Here is a 24,724-nt window from a genome sequence, read left to right as displayed (position 1 = left end):
GTGCTGGGGGAAGGCTGTTTGTGTTGGACTGACTTATGGAGAGACAGTGCCTAGGTGTCCAGCATACTTGGGGTCTTCCTGGTGGTTTGCCTTTCTGTGATTTTCCCTTATTTTTGAATCTAACCCCCTGCACTCTTTCTAAATTGTGTATGATGCTACTGTGACTAATAAAAGACAGATGCTAAATTCATAACCATTTAAAAAAATTTTTTTTCTAAGTTAATGGACACTAAAATACAACTGACCTTCAATAGGTCATTAAATTAAGAGTCATCTTTGCGGAAAAAGGCTGGAAATTGTAAACCTGGAGCTGCAGCTGCGACAGAGTCCCACGTCAAGCTGAAAGTCTGTGTTGGCCTCTGCCCCCCAAAGGCTGAGATGCTGTAGAGTTTGGGTAAAGTATAGTTAATTGGACTTTAATCGTTTGAAAATGGACAAGCTCAGTATGACTTATGTGATCGCTCTTGGTTGTTCAGATTGTTAAATTTACCGGCCTCCTTTCCCATACTCATTTCCAGGGCAGATTGAGGCTATGCCTGCCTGTTTATGCATGCAATTTACTTTAAAACCCTGCAGTACAGAGAGCATGATGATATGTATATGTCAGTTGGCTTAAGCTGCACTCGAGGGGCAGTCCGTGGTCCTGACCAGGGATCTAGAGGCTGAGAGTGGACTCCAGCATTTAATCAGAAAAGCCACACTCCTGAGGCTGTTCTCAAAAAGGCTTCTTCATCTTTCTTTACCACTGAACTTTGATCAACACTAGAGACTTTGCTAATGAGCTCAAAGAAGGTTCCAAATGGGTTTTCATTGGTGAAAAAAAAAGGGCTCGTTATTTAGCATAACAGATATATAATAAGTGAGTTCTCACTGTTGAGTAAGTGGTATTCAAGATGAGAGGTTTGGCTAAGATATTTTCCCAAAGCTCCTCATCCTTACCTGAGGGGACCTGAACAGCATGCAGACACTGACCCCTTCTCTCACAGGGATAGTACTTGAGACTTGAACCCCCAAATAGTCCTTCATCCAGCCGATAGTTTAGAGTACTTGGGTTGCCTGATGATCATTTTCAGATTAGCTGTCTCCTGCATCTTCAGTGCTGTCGTAACTGCCTGGGGTGAGTGGTCCATGTGAGGTGTGGTCAGGACACCTACAACAATCGTTAATCTTAAACATCAAGTTTTATAGCCTAGTGTCTGCTTACTAATCAATGTCTGCACATGGCACAGGGTTTGGTCCGAGACGTGCTTTTATTATAACCTGGTAGCAAAGTTGCAGGAGGGTAGCTAATTCTCAACCCCCTCCAACTACTGGTGGATGTCAGTAACTGCCACAAAGAACTAAGTATGTGTGCATGGTCAAATTAGCTTATGTTAGTTTACACTACTTGGCAAAAGTACTACCTTTTGCACCAAAGGGAGGGAAAGCTTTTTCCACGTTATATAAGATCCATTTAAGTAACAACCTGGGCAACCAAATCCCTAGCAAATTACATCTTACTTAGTGAAGACACACAGCTTTCAGCTTTAAAATAAGCCTTAATTCCTCACGAAGTCTGAAGCCACCTTTTCATCTTACATATTGCCTTGGGGTGAGAGAAGGAACACACCACTCCAGGCCTGTCTCCCAGGATTCCAGGACTCTATGGCATGCATCCCTTTCCCTAGAGAAAGAAGACAAACCTTGGCTTCGGCTGACATTGTTCATTGTATGTGTCAACTTGACTGGGCCACGGGGTGCCGGAACATCTGGTTAAACATTATTTCTGAGTTTGGCTGTGAGGGTGTTTCTGGAAGAGATTAGCATTTGAATCGAGTTAAACAGTTAACTCGATTGGACTCTGTTGAGTTGGCACATCCGTCTTCTCTTGCTCTTAGACCGGGACTTATGACATCAGCACTCCTGGTTCTCAGGTCTCTGGATTTAAGACCGGAATTTATACCAACAGCTCTCCTGGGCCTCCAGATTGCAGACAGCAGATTGTGGGAATTCTTGGTCTCCATGACCTCTTTTGCCAATTCTTTTTAAGAAATTATATGTGTACATTTAAATATCTATATATTCTATTGGCTCAGTTTTTCAGGAGAACCCTAACTAATACTGGAGCAATGAGACCCTATCCAGTTCCTAGAAAGCTACCTCTTACAGTCCTTGTTCAGGACTGCCTACCTCCAGGCTCCTTTTCATGAACTGCAGATCCTCCAGCTAGCCACATGGCAACCTCCGACTCATTCTACAGGCTGTAGCTGAAATGTCACCTCCTCAGGGAGTCCTTGTGGGATTACTCTGTCTACATAGGCTGTTTTTGTATTAGTTTCTATCTCTACCCCCTGTGTTGGAAATGAGTTTATAACATCAGGAAGAATCCACACCCAGGCAACAGATCGCTCAGCAAGGCTAGTTTGTTTTCTGCAGAAAGGGTGTAACTCGCCAGCAGTCTTGCCATGAGAGCACACCTAAAAGAAGGAGATAGGGAGTTTTTGGTTTTTTTTTTTTTTGAGACGGAGCCTCGCTCTGTCACCAGGTGGGAGTGGAGTGGCGCAATCTCAGCTCACTGCAACTTCCACCTTCCGGGTTCAAGCGATTCTTCCACCTCAGCCTCTCGAGTAGCTGGGAATACAGGTGTGTGCCACCACACCTGGCTGACTGTTGTATTTTTCATAGAGACGGGGTTTCACCATGTTGGCCAGGATAGTCTCAATCTCTTGACCTTGTGATCCACCCACATCAGCCTCCCAAAGTGCTGGGATTACAGGCGTGAGCCACCAAACCTAGCTGAGACGGGGACATTTATAACTTTCATAACCTGATGCAGTCGCCCTAATGCTGTGTCAAGTTTCCATTGGCCAGAACAGGACCACACAATCTATGCTTGACCCAATTTGCTAAAAACTTGAAAATGTCCTGAATAGATAAGGGGTAAAAAGACGAGGAAGAAGAGGAAGTTAGTCAGGAGAAGGTCAGGGGGTTTTCCAAATAAGGAATGGCATGCACCAGGGTCTGGAGCTTGCCCAGTTCTGTGCAGCCATGCCGGAGTGAGTCAAGGTAGCTGATATAAGACGTAGCTGATTTAGAGAATATATATATGTGGGTATATGTTTATGCTAGTAGCAGATAATGGCCATAGAGCAAAAGATTGTAACTCCTTATAATGTAGTTATACAAACTTTGAAGAAGAACTTTCCCATCTCTCACCCTGTTTCTGTCATGTGATTTTATATCTTAGAATTAATTATTAATTTGTTCATTTGTTGACCACCTGACATTCCCACTAGACTGTAATCTCCTTGAGGGCAAGAACCTTGCTCATTTTGCTTGCCACCACTGCTGGGCACAAAGTAGGCACTGAACACATGTCTTGTGTGTAAATAAATGAATGCATGGTTTCCTTCCCACTTGAGACACACTCAACAATGAACCACGGGTGTGACTCTACTTGTGAGGAAGTGAGCTTTGCTTTGAGAAAACTCAATACAGAATCGTCTGAGAAGAGGAGATGCTGGCTGTGAACATTCACTTTATTTTAGAGCAATAGTCTTTGATGAGGTCATTACACATCCCATGGGATGCATGCTAATGTGCGGGGACATTTTCAATTGTTGCACCTGGGTTGGTGTTACTAACATCCAGTGAGGAGAAGCCAGGGATGCTGCTGGACATCCTACAACATGCAGCAAAATCCCCCACATCAAAGAGTTATCTGGCCGCAAATGCCTGTCAGTAGCGCCAAGGTTGAGAAATCCCATCTGAGAGTAAACATATTTACCATGTTTCAATTACCAACTTCCAATGCCTCAAAGTCCAAGAAAATATACTCAACACCAGTCAGCATTCTTTGGCAATCACAGAGATATTTAAATTTTTGAAATGACCTCAGGCTGATGGATACATCATTGCTCAACAACACTGCAGCTATACACAATCTTAGGGATTGGCTGAATTGGCCCACTTAAATACACAGTAAACAAACTTGTCATTTGCTTTTCCCAAAGTAAGGATACAGAAAAATTCCTCTTACTTGTTATGAACTTGTTTTCAGTCTGTTTGGATCCACCAAAATGAAAAATCGAAGCTAATAAGGTCCAAAAATGAGGTGACGATTATTCACGTGACTAAGTGATTCTCCTTGTTGCAGAAGGATTCCTTGCCAGTTTCCTTTAAACAGTTGACTCCTCTCATGCATTTAAAATCTAACTCGGTTTACAAAAGCATTAATTTATGTGCACATTTCAGGCCCACTGCCATTGTGAAAAGCTAACTACATCTTTCATGAGGAGTACATCCCTGCTTTGCCTCTCAAAGATAATTCTCCTGTTTCTTGGTTTTTTCTTTAGATTGTGGTTTCTTTGGAGGGCAAGATCCGTGTCTCTTGAATGTTTGGTTCTGCCTCCTGGCATCCCAGACATTTCAGGATGTCAATAAATATTTATTGATGCTGATGAGGTGAACAGAACCAGAGAAGCACGTTCTCACTCCCTTGTCACATGCTTTATGGAATTTTTTTTTAATCAGCCTCTGCAAACAGGGCACCAAGAAACTCTTTTCTTCATACACTCAGCCTCTCCCAGGGACTGAGATGCTTCTGGGGGTCCCTGGGACCACCCTTTTCCAATGAAGCCCTTGCTAATCTCCTGCCAAATGTTCCACGGGCATAATTCCCATGTGCACATCATTTTCAGACTCTCAGTTGCAGGGGGTGGGCTTAGCCTTGGTCCCTACAAGCATGCTCTCTATTGTGTGAAATACTTTTGCAAGAGGGGATTAAGCATATAGTGAATACCTCAATACCACAGTGAAGCACTCAAGGATGAAAGGCTTTTGTTTGCCACCCCCTTAAGACGCACGAAAAGCAATAGCTCTCAAAATGTGGTCCTCTGACCTGCAGCATCAGCTTCCCCAGGGACCTGTCCCAAATGCAGCTTGCCTGGCCCCACCCTAGATCAACTGAACCTGGAGCTCTGAGATGGGGCCCAGCCAACTGAATTTTAGTAAGCCCTGCAAGTGATTCTGATGCATGCTAACTTTGGCGACTATGCTAGAGGTTCAAGCTTCTTTATGAGTGTTGAGTTCATCACCTGCCCCTGGTGCTATAGTGTCCATTATGTCTTACAGAAGATACAAGTTGGGGGCTGGGCTAGGTGGTTCACATAATCTTGGCATCTTGGTGGTACCCATAATCTTGGCACTTTGGGAGGCCGAGGTGGGTGGATTGCATGAGCCCAGGAGTTTGAAATCAGCATGGGCAACACAACAAAACTCCATCTCTACTAAAAACACAAAAATTAGCTAGGCATGGTGGCACATGCCTGTAGTCCCAGCTACTCAGGAGGCTGTAGGAGGATCACCTAAGCCCAGGAGGTCGAGGCTGCAGTGAGCCGTGATCTCAACTCTAGCCTGGGTGACAAAGTGAGACCCTGTCTTAGACTTAGAAAAACAAAACAAAACAAAACAAAAAGAGAAGATACAAGTTAACTTCATGACTCTCCAAAGAAACCTCAGAGTTTCCTGGCAGTTCCAGGTTTTTCAGCCAGTGGGTAGATGGACACACATATGAAAGAGGCAACAGGTCCACCACTCAGAGGGAAAAGTAATCCCGTCTGTGCCCACCAAGAGCACGGCTTTCGTAGCATGCTCTGCACAAGATAGCTGTCCCCTCCCCAAACTACCCTCTTGGTCTCTCACAGCAGAGGGACCTTTTGGGGAGGGAGGGAAAGGAGAACTGAGCCTTAGCCCAGATCCCTGAAGGAGTCTCAGGGGCTGAGCAGCTTGCTGCCTGGGGGTGGCCACATTCACTGGACAACAGCTTGGCAGTCTTCATGTGTTCTGTGCGGTGCCTGGGCCTCCTAAAGGACGGTCCTTGTCCACTCTCCACCTTGCCCAGGACCAATCCTCTCCACTCCTTCCTGTCCTTCACTAGCCAGGATGGCCCATCTGCCTGTCCACCTCCCAACCCTGCTCTCTCTCAAGCCTAGGTCTTCTCTAGTTCCTGGGGGTGAGAAAACACTCACCCTCCATGGAAACCACTGACCCTTTCCATCTAGCATTTGGGTTAGTTGTTTTTGTCTAATTCTCTTTGTGTCTGGTGCAAAGATTCATGGCTGATAGCATGGGCTGGATAGGGGCAAAAAGGCCTCTCATGCACATGTGCGGAGGTGGAATGCACCCACAGCACAAAGATTTATACTTGCATATAATCCCAGCACACTGTGACAGAACCAGTTGTTTCTGGAATAACTTATTTAGCTATTACATTGATAGTGACTTAGACAAAGCACCATCATGAAAACACAAATTACCATAACAATGGCTTGCTTCTCTGAGATTTACATGTTTTTAGTGGAATGCATACCTGAAAGCAGTCCCAGATTTTCCTACTGGCACAAGGAGATGTTGGACTTACTTTGCATAACTGGCAACAGGGCTGTGGTCAGGTGTATTCCCTTTGGGTCCTTGCTCAGTTTTGCTTCTTTGCTAAATACCTTTTTCAAGAGATGTGCTGTGTCTTTGTTAAACAAGGCTGCTCTTAAAGGGCAATTCATCATTCAGAACCCATCATGGCCTTGCAGGGGACAAGGTCCGGTCCAGTCTGCCCTCTCCTCATTTTTCCCAATGCCCCTCTTCCCTTCTACCGTTCTCCATATGGAGAAGCCACTTCACAAATCTTGGCTAGCACATTTCAAGTTTCTTTCTTTGAAGCAGAATAGCTTCAGCTACACAGATTTCTCCCATTGCAGAGCCTGCATTTTAAACAATAGACTCATGCACATCCTTTAAGGTAAATACGATCACACAAACACTTGGATAGTGTTAAAGTTAATGACCTGGTGTTGAGCGAGGAAATTAAAGAGCCAACAATACATTTGTGACATTTCTGCCACCCAGACAGCAGTGGCAGCTTTGCTATCACACACACAAAACAGAGAACATTTCTCCTCAGAGGAAACGTTCAGATTGAGGATCTCTTCTTTTGCATTTAGAAATATGTCTGTGTCTGACTCTTTCCTGAGGCTATGCTGCAGAAACGCGTCTAGCGTAAGACACCTTCCACCTCTAGCAGTTGCTCATAAGCTAATGAAAGTCAATACCGTTTATTCAAGTCCTGGGAAGCCCAGCGCTCCATATTAGCCACTGTTTGAAATGTGGACCAAAGAAAGGTGACCTGGGTAAGATCAGGATCAGAAATGGTCCTGCCTAACACAGGTACTATTAATATACTTGGAGAGAACTACCTAACACAGGCACTGTTAATGAACTTGGAGAAAAAAAAGAAAAGCCAGTACCTCTTTACCTGGCCATCTCTTAATCTTCTTTTATGATGAATTCTTTAACAAGCAAAGGATCTGTAAATGTAATGAGTTGCTTTAGACACCGTAAAAATCGATTGTTGAAAGTGGAAGCAGCCCGGGCGCGGTGGCTCAAGCCTGTAATCCCAGCACTTTGGGAGGCTGAGGCGGGTGGATCACTAGGTCAAGAGATCGAGACCATCCTGGTCAACATGGTGAAACCCCGTCTCTACTAAAAATACAAAAAATTAGCTGGGCATGGTGGCACGTGCCTGTAATCCCAGCTACTCAGGAGGCTGAGGCAGGAGAATTGCCTGAACCCAGGAGACGGAGGTTGCGGTGAGCCGAGATCGCGCCATTGCACTCCAGCCTGGGTAACAAGAGCGAGACTCCGTCTCAAAAAAAAAAAAAAAAAAAAAAAAAAAAGTGGAAGCAAAGCCTCCTCTCTTCTGTTTGGTTGCATGGTCAGAGTCCAGGCAAAAAACTCCAAGGAACCAGAGGATTGGCCAGAGCCTTAGGAGGGAGGAAGCACCATAGGTGGTAGTCATCTATGTAAATTACCCAGATCCCCACATCCTGCATCTGAGCTATCAAGAAAGCTGTTTCTCCAGGTCCCATGGGTTGTTATCAGGCTTCAATTACGTATAAATTGTGAAAGCTGATTGTATGGTTGGCAAGATGGTCAGAAACCAGGAAGCTTTGTTGATGACCACATCATGGGAATGCCTAATGGATGGATCACTGATAGTCACTCTGACAACAAGCACGAAGTGAACGTGCACTTCTAGGTAAACAGCTGCTTCCATCTGAATGTTGTGCAGGGCTCAAATCCAGCTCTCAGGGATGCATCCCATCGGTAAACACCGAGGTCACTGCTGCCTTCCAAAGACGACACTGCTTTATGGAGCCACACACAGATGCCACATGGTGGTTCTGAAGCCAAGTGTGTCCTTGCTCCTGTTTTCTTTCCTTGCACTGCATACCCTCATAGCAGCCAAAAAACACACATTGAATGCCCCTAGATATTGCTATGTGTTATATCTGCATGTACAGATAGAGAGAAACTCCATCAGGCTGGTCTTCACAGTAGACCTGGATGGCAAACCCCACTTTTGCCAGTGAGGAGGCCCTAGCTTGGGAGTGAAACCAAGACCTGAACTTAGACTTCAAACTCTCACTACCCCACTTTCTCCTTTCGGGCTTCCTACATTTTCATGTAGCCTGGTTCATTCCGAAGGATATAAAGAGGTCAAGGTTCAGATACAGTCAAACTGAAGAGTCTCCAAGGAACTAAGAGAAGGCAGCACTTACTACATTGAAAATGGAAGCACAGGTGAGTGCATGTTTAGGTGACAGGAGTCCCCCTGGGACTCCCCTGCTGGCCTCCTGCCATCAAATCACACAACACCGCTGGACAGCATTGTCTTTGCACTAAGCTAGCCTAGGGTTCAGCTTTTGATTGGTATGCCTGGCAGCCATGAAGAGCAGGAGCGGGGTGATATTGACCTGATTACTGATTCAGCCCAGGCTCTGCAGTTCTGATGCCCAGAGAGAGATGACATGGGTGACCAGTAGGCTGGAGGCGAGGGCCCCACTCTGAAGACTGAGACCACGGTCCAAAGTGAGAACTGACATCTCTGTTCTCCTGCTCAAATGTTGCCTTTTCTAAAACCACCCATGACCCAGCCTGCCTCCCATCCTGTCCATAAAACCCCAGGCTCCATCAGGGAGAAGAGGAAAAGCAGCTGGATGTCAGAGACTACAGTTGGACGTCGAAGAGAAGCATCTTGCCTTCAGAGGGACAGCTTGACAGTGTGACCTCAGAGAAGAATCTGGCTGGAGACAGTTGGACTTCAGGGGAAGAATACCTTCTCACACCATCTCCTTTCCAGCTCCCCTTCCCACTGGGAGCCATTTTTTGGGGGGGCAGGGAGAGACAGAGTCTTGCTCTGTCACCCAGACTAGAGTGCAGGGATATGATCTTTGCTCACTGCAACCTCCATCTCCTGGATTCAAGCAATTCTCCTGCTTCAGCCTCCCAAGTAGCTGGGATTACAGGTGCACACCACCATGCCTGGCTAATTTTTGTATTTTAGTAGAGACAGGGTTTCACCATTTTGGCCAGGCTGGTCTTGAACTCCTGACCTCAGGTGATCCACCCACCTTGGCCTCCCAAAATGCTGGGATTACAGGCATGAGCCACCGTGCCCAGTGAGCCATTTTCATCGGCAATAAAATCCTCTGTATTCACCACCCTTCAATTCATTTGTGAGACCTGATTTTTCCTGGATGGTGAACAAGAGCTTGGGCGTCATGGGTGCAGATGCAAAAGACTGTCACACTGACCATCTGCCCTTGCTGGTGGCAGGCAGTCACCTCCTGTGAAAAGGCAGAGGGCCCACTGAGCTAGTAACACTTAAGCCAGCCGTGAATGGCAGAGCTAAAAGAGCACTGTAACGCATGGCCCTGGGGCTTCAGGGATGGTGGGCACCCCACTAAATGCTGCTGCCAGGCTGGTACAGAGCTTGTTCCTGCTGGACCCAAAAGTGCTCGCCCCTGGCTCCTGCACCGGCTCACGTGTGTGCTCCCTCCCACGAGGGGTTGAGTGCAGCAGGGTTGAGTGAATGGAGTTTGCCCCCGCTGGAGCAGAAGCAGCTGGCTAGCTCAGTGCCTGCCTTCCAGTTCCCGCCTGAGAAGGGGTTAGGGAAGATATCCTACTTCACAGCGATGATATGTGTCTTGAAAATCTTCCAAGTTTCCCATATACAGAGAAAGACTGATCATTTAATTGCCTGGGAAACTTGTCACCCCTTGCACTGTCCCAGCAAGATTTGAACTGATCATTCTTGATGGCCAACAGCTTTAAGGAGGATGTAGCTACGACATTTTAGTTTTCATTTGTACGTTCAGAGGGTTCCATAAGAGCCATAGACGAAAATAAACCACACATAACTGCCAAACCATTTCGACAGACTTTTATGAATATCTTCTCTCCTAACTTTCCACCGTAAAGGATTATGTTTAGATCTTTAGTTTTTAAACGGGAACAGCTGCAACGGACTAGCAGACAGCTTTAATGAACAGATGTGTATTTCTGGAGAAATCGATTTTCCTTTTCATTATTATGTCACCAACTTTGCTATATTTCCAAGCAATTTAGATTTTAGGCTATGAATCGCTTATGTGGCCTCCAGGTAGGGAAATTTATCTCAGCAAAAAGATCTGCTAGGCAAGGCAAAATTTTTAGTCATTATTATTAGCAATATGCCATAAGAGGAATATCTACACTTTATGACCTAACTGCTATACTAGCCACTTCTGCAGTCCCACTGGAGGAAGTCTTTTGTTTTGAGTTAGTCTAGAAAGTATTATTTTTTAACCCAGTGGTTCTTAACTGAGGCAATTTGGCTCCTCGAGGGATATTTGGTAATGTCTGAAGACGTTTGCCATTGTTATGACTGGGGAAGGGTGCCCTTGGCGTCTAGTGAGTGGAGGTCAGGGACGCTGCTGAACATCCTGCAGTGCACAGGGCAGTCCCCACAACCAGGAATTATCCCGCCGAGGCTGCAAACCTTGCGGTTATGACTTGAATTGCATTACCCAAAAAGATAATGTTGACGTTTTAACCCCCAGGTTCTCAGCGTACGATGTAATTTTGAAATAGAATCACTGCAGGTGTAATTAGTTAAGATGAGGTCATGCTGGAGTATGGTGGTTCCTTAATCCAACATGGTTGGTGTCCTTATAAGAAGAGAGAGGGGGGCTAGGCATGGTGGCTCATGCCTGCAATCCCAGCACTTTGGGAAGCCAAGGTGAGAGGATCACTTAAGGCCAAGAGTTCAAGACCATCCAAGGTAACATAATGAGACCCTGTCTTTGAAACAAACAAACAAACAAAACAAACAACAACAACAAAAACGAAGTGAAGACAGACACACAGGGAGAATGCCATGTAAAGACAAGTCAAGGAACACCAGGCAGAGGCAAGGAGCGATTCTTCCCTAGAAGCTTCAGAGGAAGCACAGCCCTGACAACAACTTGACTTTCAACTTCTGGCCTCCAGAACTGAGAGATAACGAATATGTGTTGTTTTAAACCACCCAGTTTGTGGTACCTTGTTAGAGCAGCCCCCAGGAAATGAATATATATCCCTTAGGCAAATACAACTTCCTTTTTCTTAGAATGATGGTAGTCATGTTTTTCTAGGAAAATTTGCTGTTTCCTCATTATGAATCCCTTTCCCATAAACGGATTTGCTGTTTCCTTTTTTACGGATTTATTTCCCATATACTGTGATGCTAAATAACTCTATTAGGCCAGCATCATTATTCCCATTTTAGAAATGGATAATAACATTAGTGAACATTTGTTCAGAAGTGTGTCATGGGTGCCAGCGCTCATGCTGCGTGCCTCACACACATTATCTCATTCGATTGTTGTAGCGGCTCTAGGAGGCAGCTGCTCTAATTAACCCCATTTTGCAGCGGAGGACACAGAGGCACAGATTAGTGAAGTGTATTCCCCCTAGTTCCACAAGTGGCGGGTAGAGTGAGTTTTAACCCAGCGAGTCTGGCTCCTGAGCCCTTACTCTTAACTGCATGTCCCCAGCTCTGATGCATCAGCGGCAGAAGGACTCAAAAGGTGTGTGCAACCAGTTAGCACCAAGGGCATGACCTCCATGATGTCAACCACACATCTCTAATAAAAAGGGCGGAAGCAGCGTTTAGTTTCTTGCATGTTCTTGGACAAAGGTCCTCAGTTGCTGGCTGTTGACAGAGGCTGTCCTCAGTTAACACAAGGCAGTTCCTAAAACCACATCCCACACAAAAAGGGTACTGAAGCCAAAGAAAAGTAGCAAACATTGCCTACCACATCTCTGTCTTCCAGATTTAAAAAAAAAAAGTGAGTAAAGGCTCTGATAAGGCATGCATTTATAAAAAAATACATACTCACACATACGCAAAATACACAGCCCTGTTTATTGTGTTTAATCCATGGTTCCCCAAGTTATTTGACCATAGAAACCCTTTTTGTAGGACACTACTAAAATCTAGAGCAGGGGTAACAAACTTGTAAAGGACCAGGAAGTATTTTTGGTTTTGCAGGACACATATGGTCACTGCCTCTTGTTCTTGTTTTTCTTTTTACAACGCTTTAAAAATGTTAAAGCCATCTTTTGCTTTAAGATCATAAAAAACCCAGCTGCTGGCTGGATTTGGCCCGTAGACTAAAGTTTCCTGACCCCTCTAGAGGGACAGAGTGGTGAACATGAATGAAAGGTAACTTTTGATGTATTATTTTTCACTAAGACAGTGCTGAGAAAACCTGTTTCAGAAATCCCGGAACAGAACACCAAAATTCTGTTCATTACTTCGATGTTCCTCCCATGTAACAAATGAGAAACTATCAAGTCTGAGCAGCACATTGTTTTGGGTTGTGTTTCCTTGATTAGAGGGAAAGTGAGTCATGGCCAGTGGGTGGGTGGGTGTGAGCCTCGCTACACTTCGTCTGGGCTGGCTGCACCTACTCAGACCCTTAGAACATCCTTCTGACTGTGAGGTGGGAGACGGAGATGTTTAAACATCATCTTGACATTTTGCAGATGATTTTCTCTCTGTCTACCAGGCTAAGGTGGATGCCTGCCAGGAGCAGTTTATAGAGATTTCAGCTATTTCAGAGTCCCCAACTGCCAACCTTAGCAAGATAATGAGGACTTTTATGGGCACGGAATTGGATTTCCTTTAAAAATGCAACCATGGCTCCCTGAAGTGAGGCTCTGGAGCCTACTAGAGCCAGGGTGCCAATTCTTGAAGGTCTATATTTAAGGCAGTTGCTTATTCATAGGAGAAGTGAGCTGAAATACAGCATGGGCTAGGAGACAGGACCCAAAGTTCTGTGCTGCCTCTGCCATGACGCCACTGGGGGACTTCATGGAGGCTGAGCCCCCTTCCTGCCTCAGTTTCTCTACATGTAAAGTCACTTCAAAGGAGGAAATAGAGACAAATATATATATTGGCAGTGGCAGCATGGTATAAGGGAAAGAATATACCCATTGGAGTCAAATAAGTCTGAGGTTGAAACTTAGATTTGCTATTTCCTTGCTGTGGGAACTTTGGCAAATATGATTTAACCTCTTAGAAGCTTGATTTCCTCACATAAGAAATGAAAATAATAATTCTGACCTTATAAAGTGTTGACGGGGGAACTAAGCTACACAGCCTTTGTAAAGAGCCTGGAGCAGTGCCGGTGTGTAGTAGGGGCAGAGTATCTTAGCCCTCCAGCTGCACTGGCAGTGAGACAGGCTCTTAAGCAGCCCCATGATACCTACCTGTTGGCATTCATGCCCATGTGTGATCCCCTCTCCTTGAGCACAGGCAGGAACTGTGGCTTGCTTCTAACAATTATAGTAAAGGTGTTGAAATGCCACTTCCATGATTATGTCACATAAGATCGCAATGTTTGTCAGGCTTAGAGTCTCTCTATTACTGGCTTTGCAAAAGTAAGTTACCACATGGTGAGCTGCTTATGAAGAAGGCCAGATCACAGAAACTGAGGACAGCCTCTCGTCAACAGCTAGCAACTGAGGCCCTTCATCCCAGAACATGCAAGAAACTGAATGCTGCTAACAACCATGTGAACTTGGAAGTGAGTCCTTTCCCAATCAAGCCTTCAGATGAGACCCCAGCCCAGGTTGACATCTTGAATGCAGCCTTGCAGAGTATGGACAGCAGACCCACAGAGACTGTGAAATAATAAATGTGAGTTGTTTTATGCCAGTAAGTTTGCGGTGATATCATCATGCAGCAATAGCTAACACACTGGCCTTTGGGCAGTTTCTGAAATGTGACATTGAACCCCTGGCTACAGGGCCTTTCTTGCTATTATATTTGCCTTCACTTTTTCTTCTCATTATAAGGATCTCAGATCAATAGCCTCTTCCTCAAAAAAGCCCCTTTTTCACCTATGAGGTGCTCTTGTGGCACTGGGTCTTCTTCACTGAAAACGGTAACCATGGGATGACTCAAGATGCCCGAATAGGAACAGCTTTGGTCTGCAGCTCCCAGAGAGATCAATGCAGAAGGCAGGTGACTTCTGTGTTTCCAACTGAGGTACCTGGCTCATCTCATTTGGACTGGTTAGACAGTGGGTGCAACCCACACAGGATGAGCAGAATCAGGGTGGGGCATCACCTCACCTGGGAAGTACAAGGGGTCGGGGAACTCCCTTCTCTAGCCAAGGGAAGCCATGAGGAACTGTGCCATGAGTAATGGTACATTGCAGCCCAGACACTATGCTTTTCCCATGGTCTTTGCAACCTGGAGACCAGGAGATTCCCTTGGGTTCCTACACCACCAGGGCCCTGAGTTTCAAGCACAAAAGTGAACAGCCATTTGGGCAGATGCTGAGCTAGCTGCAGGAGTTTTTTATGCCTCAGTGGTTCCTGGAACACCAGTGAGACAGAACCATTTACTCCCCTGGAAATGGTGCTGATGCCAGGGAGCCAAGTGGTATTGCTCAGCAGGTCCCACCACCATGGAGCCCAGCAAGCTAAGGTCCACTGGCTTGAAATTCTTGCTGCCAGCACAGCAGTCTGAAGTTGACCTGGGAAGCTAGAACTTGCTGGGGGTAGGGGCATCTGCCATTACTGTGGCTTGAGTAGGCTGTTTTCCCCTCACAGTGTAAACAAAGCCACCAGGAGGTTTGGACAGGGCAGAGCCCACTGCAGCCTGGCAAAGCCCCTATAGCAGACTGCCTCTCTAGATTCCTCCTCTCTGGGCAGGGAATCTCCGAAAGAAAGGCAGCAGCCCCACTCAGGGGCTTATAGATAAAATTCCCATCTCCCTGGGACAGAGCACCTGGGGGAAAAGGAACTGTGGATGCAGCTTCAGCAGACTTAAACGTTCCTGCCTGCCAGCTCTGAAGAGAACTGCATATCTCCAAGCACAGCACTCGAGCTCTGCTAAGGGACAGACTGCCTCCTCAAGTGGGTCCCTAACCCTCATGCCTCCTGACTGGGAGACACCTTCCAGCAGCAGTTGACAGACACCTCATACAGGAGAGCTCCAGCTGGCATCTGGCAGGTGCCCCTCTGGGACAAAACTTCCCAAGGAAGGAACAGGCAGCAATCTTTGCTGTTCTGCAGACTCCACTGGTGATACCCAGGTACATAGGATCTGGAGTGGACTTCCAGTAAACTCCAGCAGACCTGCAGCAGAGGGGCCTGACTGTTAGAAGGAAAACTAACAAACAGGAATAGCATCAACATCAACAAAAAGGACGTCTACACAAAACCCCATTTGAAGGTCACTTCCATCAAAGACCAAAAGAAGATAAATCCATGAAGATGAGGAAAAATCAGTGCAAAAAGTTTGAAAATTCCAAAAACCAGAATGCCTCTTCTCCTCCAGAGGATCACAACTCCTCGCCAGCAAGGGAACAAAACTGGACGGAGAATTAGTTTGATGAATTGACAGAGTAGGCTTCAAAAAGTGGGTAATAACAAACTCCTCCAAGCTAAAGGAGCATGTTCTAACCCAATGCAAGGAAGTTTAAAAACCTTGACAAAAGGGTTAGAGGAATTGCTAACTAAAATAATCAGTTTAGAGAAGAACATACATGAGCTGATGGGGCTGAAAAACACAGCATGAGAACTTTGTGAAGCATACACAAGTATCAATAGCCAAAGCAATCAAGATCGAAGATCAACTAAATAAAATAAAGTGTGAAGACAAGATTAGAGAAAAAAGAATAAAAAAGGAACAAACAAAGCCTCCAACAAATATGGGACTATGTGAAAAGACCAAACCTATGTTTGATTGGTGTACCTAAAAGTGATGGGGAGAATGGAACCAAGTTAGAAAACTCCACTCTTCAGGATGTTATCCAGGAGAACTTCCCCAACCTAGCAAGGCAGGCCAACATTCAAATTCAGGAAATGCAGAGAACATCACAAAGATAATCCTCGAGAAGAGCAACCCCAAGACACATAATCATCAGATTCACCAAGATTGAAAGGAAGGAAAAAATTTTAAGAGTAGCCAGAGAGAAAGGTCGGATTACCCACAAAGGGAAGCCCATCAGACTAATAGCAGATCTTGCTGCAGAAACTCTGCAAGCCAAAAGACAGTGGGAGCCAATATTCGACATTCTTAAATAAAAGAATTTTCAATTCAGATTTCTTATACTGCCAAACTAAGCTTCATAAGTGAAGGAGAAATAAAATCCCTTACAGACAAGCAAATGCTGAAAGATTTTGTCACCATCAGGCCTGCCTTACAAGAGCTCCTGAAGGAAGCACTAAATATGGAAAGAAAAAACTGGTACCAGCCACTGCAAAAACGTCAACTAATGGCCAAAATAACCAGCCAGCATCATAATGGCAGGATCAAATTCACATATAACAACATTAACCTTAAATGTAAAGGGGCTAAATGTCCCAATTAAAAGACACAGACTGGCAAATTGGATAAAGAGCCAAGACCTATCACGTGCTGTATTCAGGAGACCCATCTCATGTGCAAAGACACAAATAGACTCAAAACAAAAGGATGGAGGAATATTTACCAAGCAAATGGAAAGCAAAAAAAGAAGCAGGGGTTGCAATCTTAGTCTATTATAAAACAAACTTTAAACCAACGAGATTTAAAAAGACAAAGAGGGGTATTACATAATGGTAAAGTGATCAATGCAGCAAGAAGCACTAACTATCCTAAATATTTATGCACCCAATACAGGAGCACCAGATTCATAAAGCAAGTTCCTAGAGACCTACAAAGAGACTTAGACACCCATACAATAATAGTGGGAGACTTTAACACCCCCCTGTCAATATTAAACAGATCAACGAGACAGAAAATTAACATGGATATTCAGGACTTGAACTCAGCTCTAGACCAAGTGGACCTAATAGACACCTATAGAACTTTCCACCCCAAATCAACTGGATATACATTTTTCTCAGCACCACATCACACTTATTCTAAACTTGACCACATAATTAGAAGTAAAATTCCTCAGCATATGTCAAGGAACAGAAATTATAACAAACTGTCTCTCAGACCATGGTGTAATCAAATTAGTCCTCAGGATTATGAAACACACTCAAAACTGCACAACTACGTGGAAACTGAACAACCCGCTTATGAATGACTACTGGGTAAATAACAAAATTAAAGCAGAAATAAATAAGTTCTTTGAAACCAATGAGAATAAAGACACAGCATACCAGAATCTCTGGGACACAGCAAAAGCAGTGTTTAGAGGGAAATTTATAGCACTAAATGCCCACAGGAGAAAGTGGGAAAGATCTAAATCAACACCCTAACATCACAATTAAAAGAACTAGAGAAGCAAGAGCAAACAAATTCAGAAGCTAGCAGAAGACAAGAAATGACTAAAATCAGAACAGAAATGAAGGCAATAGAGATACGAAAAAAAACCTTCAAAACCTCAATGAATCTTGGAGCTGGTTTTTTGAAAAGATTAACAAAATAGATAGACTGCTAGACAGACAAAGAAGAAAAGAGAGAAAAATCAAAAAGACAAAATAAAAAATGATAAAGGGGATATCACCATTGATCCCATAGAAATACAAACTAGCATCAGAGAATACTATAAATACCTCTAGGCAAATAAACTAGAAAATCTAGAAGAAATGGATAAATTCCTGGAGCCACACACCCTCCCAAGACTAAACCAGGAAGAATTTGAATCCTTGACTAGAACAATAACAAATTCTGAAATACAGGCAGTAATTAAAGGCCTACCAACCACACACACACACACACACACACACACACAGCCCAGGACCAGATGGATTCACAGCCAAATTCTACCAGAGGTACAAAGAGGAGCTGGTACCATTCCTTCTGAAACTATACCAAACAATAGAAAAAGAGAGACTCCTCCCTAACTCTTTTTATGAGGTCAGCATTATCCTGATACCAAAATCTGGCAGACACACAACAAAAAAGGAAAATTTCAGGCCAATTATCCCTTTTGAAGATTGATGCAAAAAACCTCAATAAAATACTGGCAAACTGAATCCAGCAGCACATCAAAAAGCTTAACCACTACAATCAAGTCAGCCTTCATCCCTGGGATGCAAGCCTGGTTCAACAGATGCAAATCAATAAATGTAATTCATCACATAAACAGAACCAATGACAAAAAGCCCACATGATTCTCTTAACAGATACAGAGAAGGCCTTTGAGAAAACTCAATACCCCTTCATGCTAAAAACTCTCAAACTAGATATTGATGGAACGTAGCTCAAAATAATATGAGCAATTTTGACAAACCCACAGCCAATATCATACTAAATAGGCAAAAGCCAGAAGCATTCCCTTTGAAAACTGGCGTAAGACAAGGATACCCTCTCTCACCACTCCTATTCAACATAGTATTGAAATTTCTGGCCAGGGCAATTAGGAAGAGAAAGAAATAAAGGGTATTCAAATAGGAAGACAGGAAGTCAAATTGTCTCTGTTTGCAGATGACATGATTGTATATTTTAAAAACCCCATAGTCTCAGCCCAAAATCTCCTTAAGCTGATAAACAACTTCACCAAATCTCAGGATACAAAAGCAATGTGCAAAAACCACAAGCATTCCTATACACCAGTAACAGACAGAGAGCCAAATCATGAGTGAACTCCCATCCACAATTGCTACAAAGAGAGTAAAAACCTAGGAACACAAGTTACAAGGGATGCGAGAACCTCTTCAAGGAGAACTACAAACCACTGCTCAAGGAAATAAGAGAGGATGCAAACAAATGACAAAAAAGATTCCGTGCTTATTGATAGGAAGTATCAATATCATGAAAATTACCATACTGCCCAAAGTAATTTATAGATTCAATGCTATCCCCATCAAGATACCATTGATTTTCTTCACAGAATTAGAAAAAACTACTTTAAATTTCATATGGAACCAAAAAAGAGCCCAAGACAATCCTAAGCAAAAAGAACAATGCTTAAGGCATCATGCTACCTGACTTCAAACTATACTACAAGGCTATAGTAATAAAAACAGCACAGTACTGGTACCAAAACAGAGATATAGATCAATGGAACAGAACAGAAGCCTCAGAAATAGCACCACAAATCTACAACCATCTGATCTTTGACAAACCTGACAAAAACAAGCAATGGGGAAAGGATTCCCTATTTAATAAATGGTGTTGGGATAACTGGCTAGCCATATGCAGAAAACTGAAACTGGACCCCTTCCTTACATCTTATACAAAAATTAACTCAAGATGGATTCAAGGCTTAAATTCAAGGCTTAAACTGAAAACCATGAAAACCCTAGAAGAAAGCCTAGGCAATATCATTCACAACATAGGCACTGGCAAAGACTTCATGACTAAAATACCGAAAGCAATAGTAACAAAAGCCAAAATTGACAAATGGGATCTAATTAAACTAAAGAGCTTCTGCACAGCAAAAGAAACTATCATCAGAGTGAACAGACAACCTACAGAATGGGAAAAAATTTTTGCAACCTATCCATCTGACAAAGGGCTAGTATCCAGAATCTACAAAGAACTAAAATAGATTTACAAGAAAAAAACAAACAAGTCCATTCAAAAGTGGGCGAAGGACATGAACAGACACTTCTCAAAAGAAGACATTTATGCGGCCAACAAACATAAAAAAAAGCTCATCATCACTGGTCATTAGAGAAATGCAAATCAAAACCACATTGAGATACCATCTCACGCCAGTTAAAATGGCAATCATTAAAAAATCTGGAGACGACAGATGCTAGAGAGGATATGGAGAAATAGGAACACTTTTACACTTCTGGTGGGAGTGTAAATTAGTTCAACCATTGTGGAAGACAGTGTGGTGATTCCTCAAGGATCTAAAAATAGAAATTCCATTACTGGGTATATACCCAAAGGACTATAAATCATTCTGTTATAAAGACATATGCACACACATGTTCATCATGGCACTGTTTACAATAGCAAAGGCCTGGAATCAACCCAAATGCCCATCAATGATAGACTGGATAAAGGAAATGTGGCACATACATATACCTTGGAATACTATACAGCCATAAAAAATGATGAGTTTGTGTCCTTTGTAGGGACATGGATGAACCTGAAAACCATCATTCTCAGCAAACTGGCACAAGAACAGAAAATCAAACACACATGTTCTCACTCATAGGTGGGTATTGAACAATGAGAACACATGGACACAGAGAGGGGAGCATCACACACTGGGGTCCATTGTTGGGGGTTGGGGAGGGATAGTGGAAGGGAGGGTGGGGAGGGATAACGTGGGGAGAAATGTCAGGTATAGGTGATGGGGGGATGGTGGTAGTAAACCATCTTGCCATGAATGTACCTATGCAACAATCTTGCATGATCTGCACATGTACCCCAGAATCTAAAGTACAATTAAAAAAAAGAAAATGTGGCACATATACACCATAGAATACTATGCAGCCATAAAAAAGGATGAGTTCATGTCTTTTGCAGGGACATGGATGAAGCTGGAAGCCGTCATTCTTAGGAAACTAACACAAGTACAGAAAACCAAACACCACATGTTCTCACTCATAAGTGGGAGTTGAACAATGAGAACACATGGACACAGGGAGGGGAACATCACACACTGGGGCCTGTTGAGGGGTGGGGGTTAGGGCAGGAATACATTAAGAGAAATACCTAATGTAGATGACGGGTTGATGGGTGCAGCAAACCATCATGGTGTGCGTATACCTATGTAACAAACCTGCACATTCTGCACATGTATCCCAGAACTTATATATTTAAAAAAAAAAAAAAGTTGACTGTTCAGCAACAAAAAACAGTAATCACTATTGTAATTTTGTATTTATTTGTGTGATTACTGTGTTATTCAGTTACAATTGCATAGAGTAAAATGCATAGATCTTAAGCACATAGTTTGAGCTATTTTGACAAAAGACCAATTTTGATAAATGTAATATACATATCACACCAGAAAGTTCCTTCCTGTTCCCACCTAGTCAAGACCTCCTTGACCCAAAGCAACCATTGTCTTGATTTCTAACACTATAATTAATTATGTTGGTTGTGGAATTTCACATAAGTGGAATCATATAGTTTGTGCTCTTTGGTGTCTGGCTTCTTTCATCAGCATGTTTCTGAGACTCATCCTCATTACAGGTATTAGCAGTTTATTTCTTTTTATTAAACTGCTCAGTAACATCCCATTATATTAACATGCCAGTTTATCCATTCTCCTATTGAGGATCTATGTTGTTAACAATTTTGGGCTATTATGAACAAAGTTACTATGAATATTCTTGTATAATAATTTTTCAGACATATATTTTCATTTCTCTTTGGTAAATACTTAGGAATTGCTCAGTCAAAGGATAGCTGTATATATAACATTTTAGGAAAATGCTACTTTTCAAAACTGATGGGATCATTTTAAACCCCCACCAACAATATATGGGGGTTCCAGTTGATCCAGGTCCTTGCCAACATTTGACATTGTAGGGATTTTTTTTTTTTAATTTAGATTCCAGTAGATGTGCAGTGGTAACTCATTTGAGTTTTAATTTGGAATTTTCCTGATGACTACTGATGTTGAGCACATTATTATGTTCTTCTTTATCATTTATAAATATTTTATGAACTATCTACTAACTACTCAAGTATTTTGGTCATTTGTATTGAGTTTGTTTTCTTTTAATTGCTAAATAAAAATTCACTAATTAAAGGAAAACAAACTCAATACAAATTAAGCATTTTTTTCTTACATATTCTTAATACAAACTATTTGTTGGATGTAGGTATTGTAAAAATTTTCTCTTAGCTCCCAGCTGTCTTTTCATTTTCTTAATGGTATCTTTTGATGAGCAAAAGGTTTTAAGTTCAATTTGTCAATTTCTTTCTTTTTTTTCATTCTTCTGTGTCCTGTCTAAGGAATCTTTGCCTAATCTTAGGTTGTGACTATATTTCCCTGTGTTTTCTTCTAAAAGCCAAATATAAAAGCTAAAAGTTTTTAATAATCTATTATCCATTTTAAATGCATATTTGTATATGACATGAGGTAGCCATGAAGGTTTGTTTTTCCACCCAGTATAAATATCCATTTGTTCTAGCACTATTTTTTGAAAAGGCTTTCAATTCCCAATTGAATTGCCATAACAGTCTTGTCAACCATATATGTATGTATCTATCTATTTCTGGACTCCTTAATCTTTCTACAATGCCACACTGTTGTGATTACCATAACTTTATAGTTAGTTTTTAAGTCAGAGAAAGTCCTCTAACCTTGTTTTATTAAATGTTAAATATTGTTTTAGAAATTCTATGTCATTTGCATTTCCATGTACATTTTAGTATCAGCTTATTTATTTCCTGAAAAAAAGTCAGCTAGGATTTTGATTAGGATAGGTAGAATTTACAGATCAACTTAGGGAAAATTGATGTCTTAACAATACTGAGCCTTCCAATGCAGAACATGGCATCTCTTTATATTTAGTTCTTTCATTTCTATCATCAATGTTTTATAATTTTCAATGGAAAGACATTGATATCTTTAAAAAACTTACCCCAAAATTTTGTAGTTTTGATTGCTATTTTAAATGATATTTTTATTTTGCTTTCCAATCATTTCTTGCTGATAGTATTAAATTATGTTTCTTATGTTAACTTTGTGGTAGATGACATTGGTACATTTGCTTACTAGATCTAATAGAGTTTTGGCAGATCCTTTACAGTTTTCTACATAGAAAATGATGTCACCTATAGTGACAGTTTTATTTCTTCCTTCCTAGTTTTTATGATTTTGTTTCATTTTCCTGTCTTTTTGCACTGGCTAGGACTTTAATGATGCAAGCAGACATCCCTTACCTCGTCTCCAACTTAAGAAGAGGAGTGCTCAATATTTCAGCAATGAGTCATGATTATTGTAGACTCTTTAACAGGTTGAGGGAAGCTTCTTCTATCCCTAGTTGTGTGGATTTTAAAAATCATGAATGTGTCTAAATTTTTGGCAAATATCTTGTCTTCATCTAGTAAAATGATCACATTCTATTTTTCTTTTAATCTGTTAATATCATAAATTTCATTAAATGATTTTCATTTGTTGAATGAATCTTGCATTCCTGGGATAAACTCCAGCCACTCATATCCTTTTTAATATGCTGGTATGTAATTTTCTTATCTTGTAATGTCCTTGTTTGGATGCAGTTTTTCATTTATTTTTCTATCTATTTGATTAAAAGGTATTTGTAAGCTTCATGAGGCCTGCAATTACATCTCTTGTGCTCGCCTTTTTTTCTCTCACATGACTAAGAATGTAATAATAGGTTGTTGAAGGAATTACTAGATGAAAGAATATATGAGCAAATTATTTCTGGTCATAATATGTGAAAGTGCCTTATAAGCATTAAAGCATAAAGTATACCCAAGAATGGGTTTATTAGTAGTAGAAGAATTAGGACTACCTTGGTGCTTTTTATAGGGTTCAGAGTATGAGGCAAAGTAATCAATTTTACTGTAGAAAATGAATTCAGAATCAGGCTAATTTCCCTGGCTGAACTCAATGAAGACCACATTATATTATATCCTCTACCTAAGGGCTCTTTTAACGTTCTGTCAGTTCTCTGGAGCCAAGAGAAGTTCAGGACTTTAATATTTACTCGTACAAATGTTCATGACTCTTTCTTCTCACAGTGAAAAAAAAAATGCTGCTGATCCAATTCTGTGCCTAATTGTACATAACCATGTATGTATATGGATGTGAAAAAATCTTTTTCATGTTCAGGGATGTTACAAGCATAACACAATGTTCATACTTGTATAATGTATAACACTATGCAAATGTTTGATACCTGAAAATGTGTTGCAGCTTCAACATATAAATAGATAACTGCAACAGAGAAATAATAACATATAAGTGTCTATAAAATGCTACATTACTTCAATTTCACTAATAGTTAAAGTGTCTGTAAAATGCTACATTACTTCAATTTCACTAATAGTTAAACTTGGCATGTGAAATTTTTGTTACATTTAAAAATAATTTACAGGTTTAGTTTGATTTTCTGTTTTCACCTTGGAAGAATTCCTGGGTATATATGATTCTCTAAGAGATCTGAAGCAACCTTAAACTAAATGAGCCAACTAATTAAAAAAGCTTTAAAAGGTATAACAATCCTTATAAGATGTACACAGATCAACAAGTATATTGGATATGGGTTCTAGCTGCTGGCCCAAGTGTTGGTGTGAGGTAGGGCTCAGAAGTCAGAGTACTTCCCTTGAGCCTCCAAAGAAAGGTCTTCAAAGGGCTGTTTTTTGTTGGGAAGGACTAGCTTGCAGCATCCCTCAGCTTATTTCCAGGCACAGATTATGGCCCTGACTTTTGTTTATAATGATTAAGTCTTTGGTTATGTTTTTTTTTTTTTTTTTTTTTTTTTTTTT

The 24,724-nt window shown here is 42.0% G+C and overlaps 1 protein-coding gene and 1 long non-coding RNA gene across 5 annotated transcripts in view; both read right to left on the bottom strand.

Annotated features, from left to right (window-relative positions):
• The window catches only part of KAZN (kazrin, periplakin interacting protein), a 1,292,076-nt gene that overhangs the window by 795,026 nt on the left and 472,326 nt on the right, over positions 1–24,724 (bottom strand). The gene's annotated exons all lie outside the window — the stretch shown is intronic.
• LOC108285620 overlaps positions 19,929–24,724 on the bottom strand; it is a 19,675-nt gene continuing 14,879 nt past the window's right edge. Inside the window, exon 3 of the long non-coding RNA XR_001817656.1 lies at positions 19,929–20,004. This is a non-coding gene — a long non-coding RNA (uncharacterized LOC108285620). The remainder of the gene's footprint in view (positions 20,005–24,724) is intronic.

This window comes from Cebus imitator, unplaced genomic scaffold (assembly GCF_001604975.1).
Source record: "Cebus imitator isolate Cc_AM_T3 unplaced genomic scaffold, Cebus_imitator-1.0 Scaffold15, whole genome shotgun sequence".
Taxonomy (NCBI): domain Eukaryota; kingdom Metazoa; phylum Chordata; class Mammalia; order Primates; family Cebidae; genus Cebus; species Cebus imitator.
This window is presented reverse-complemented; position numbering and strand designations above follow the sequence as displayed.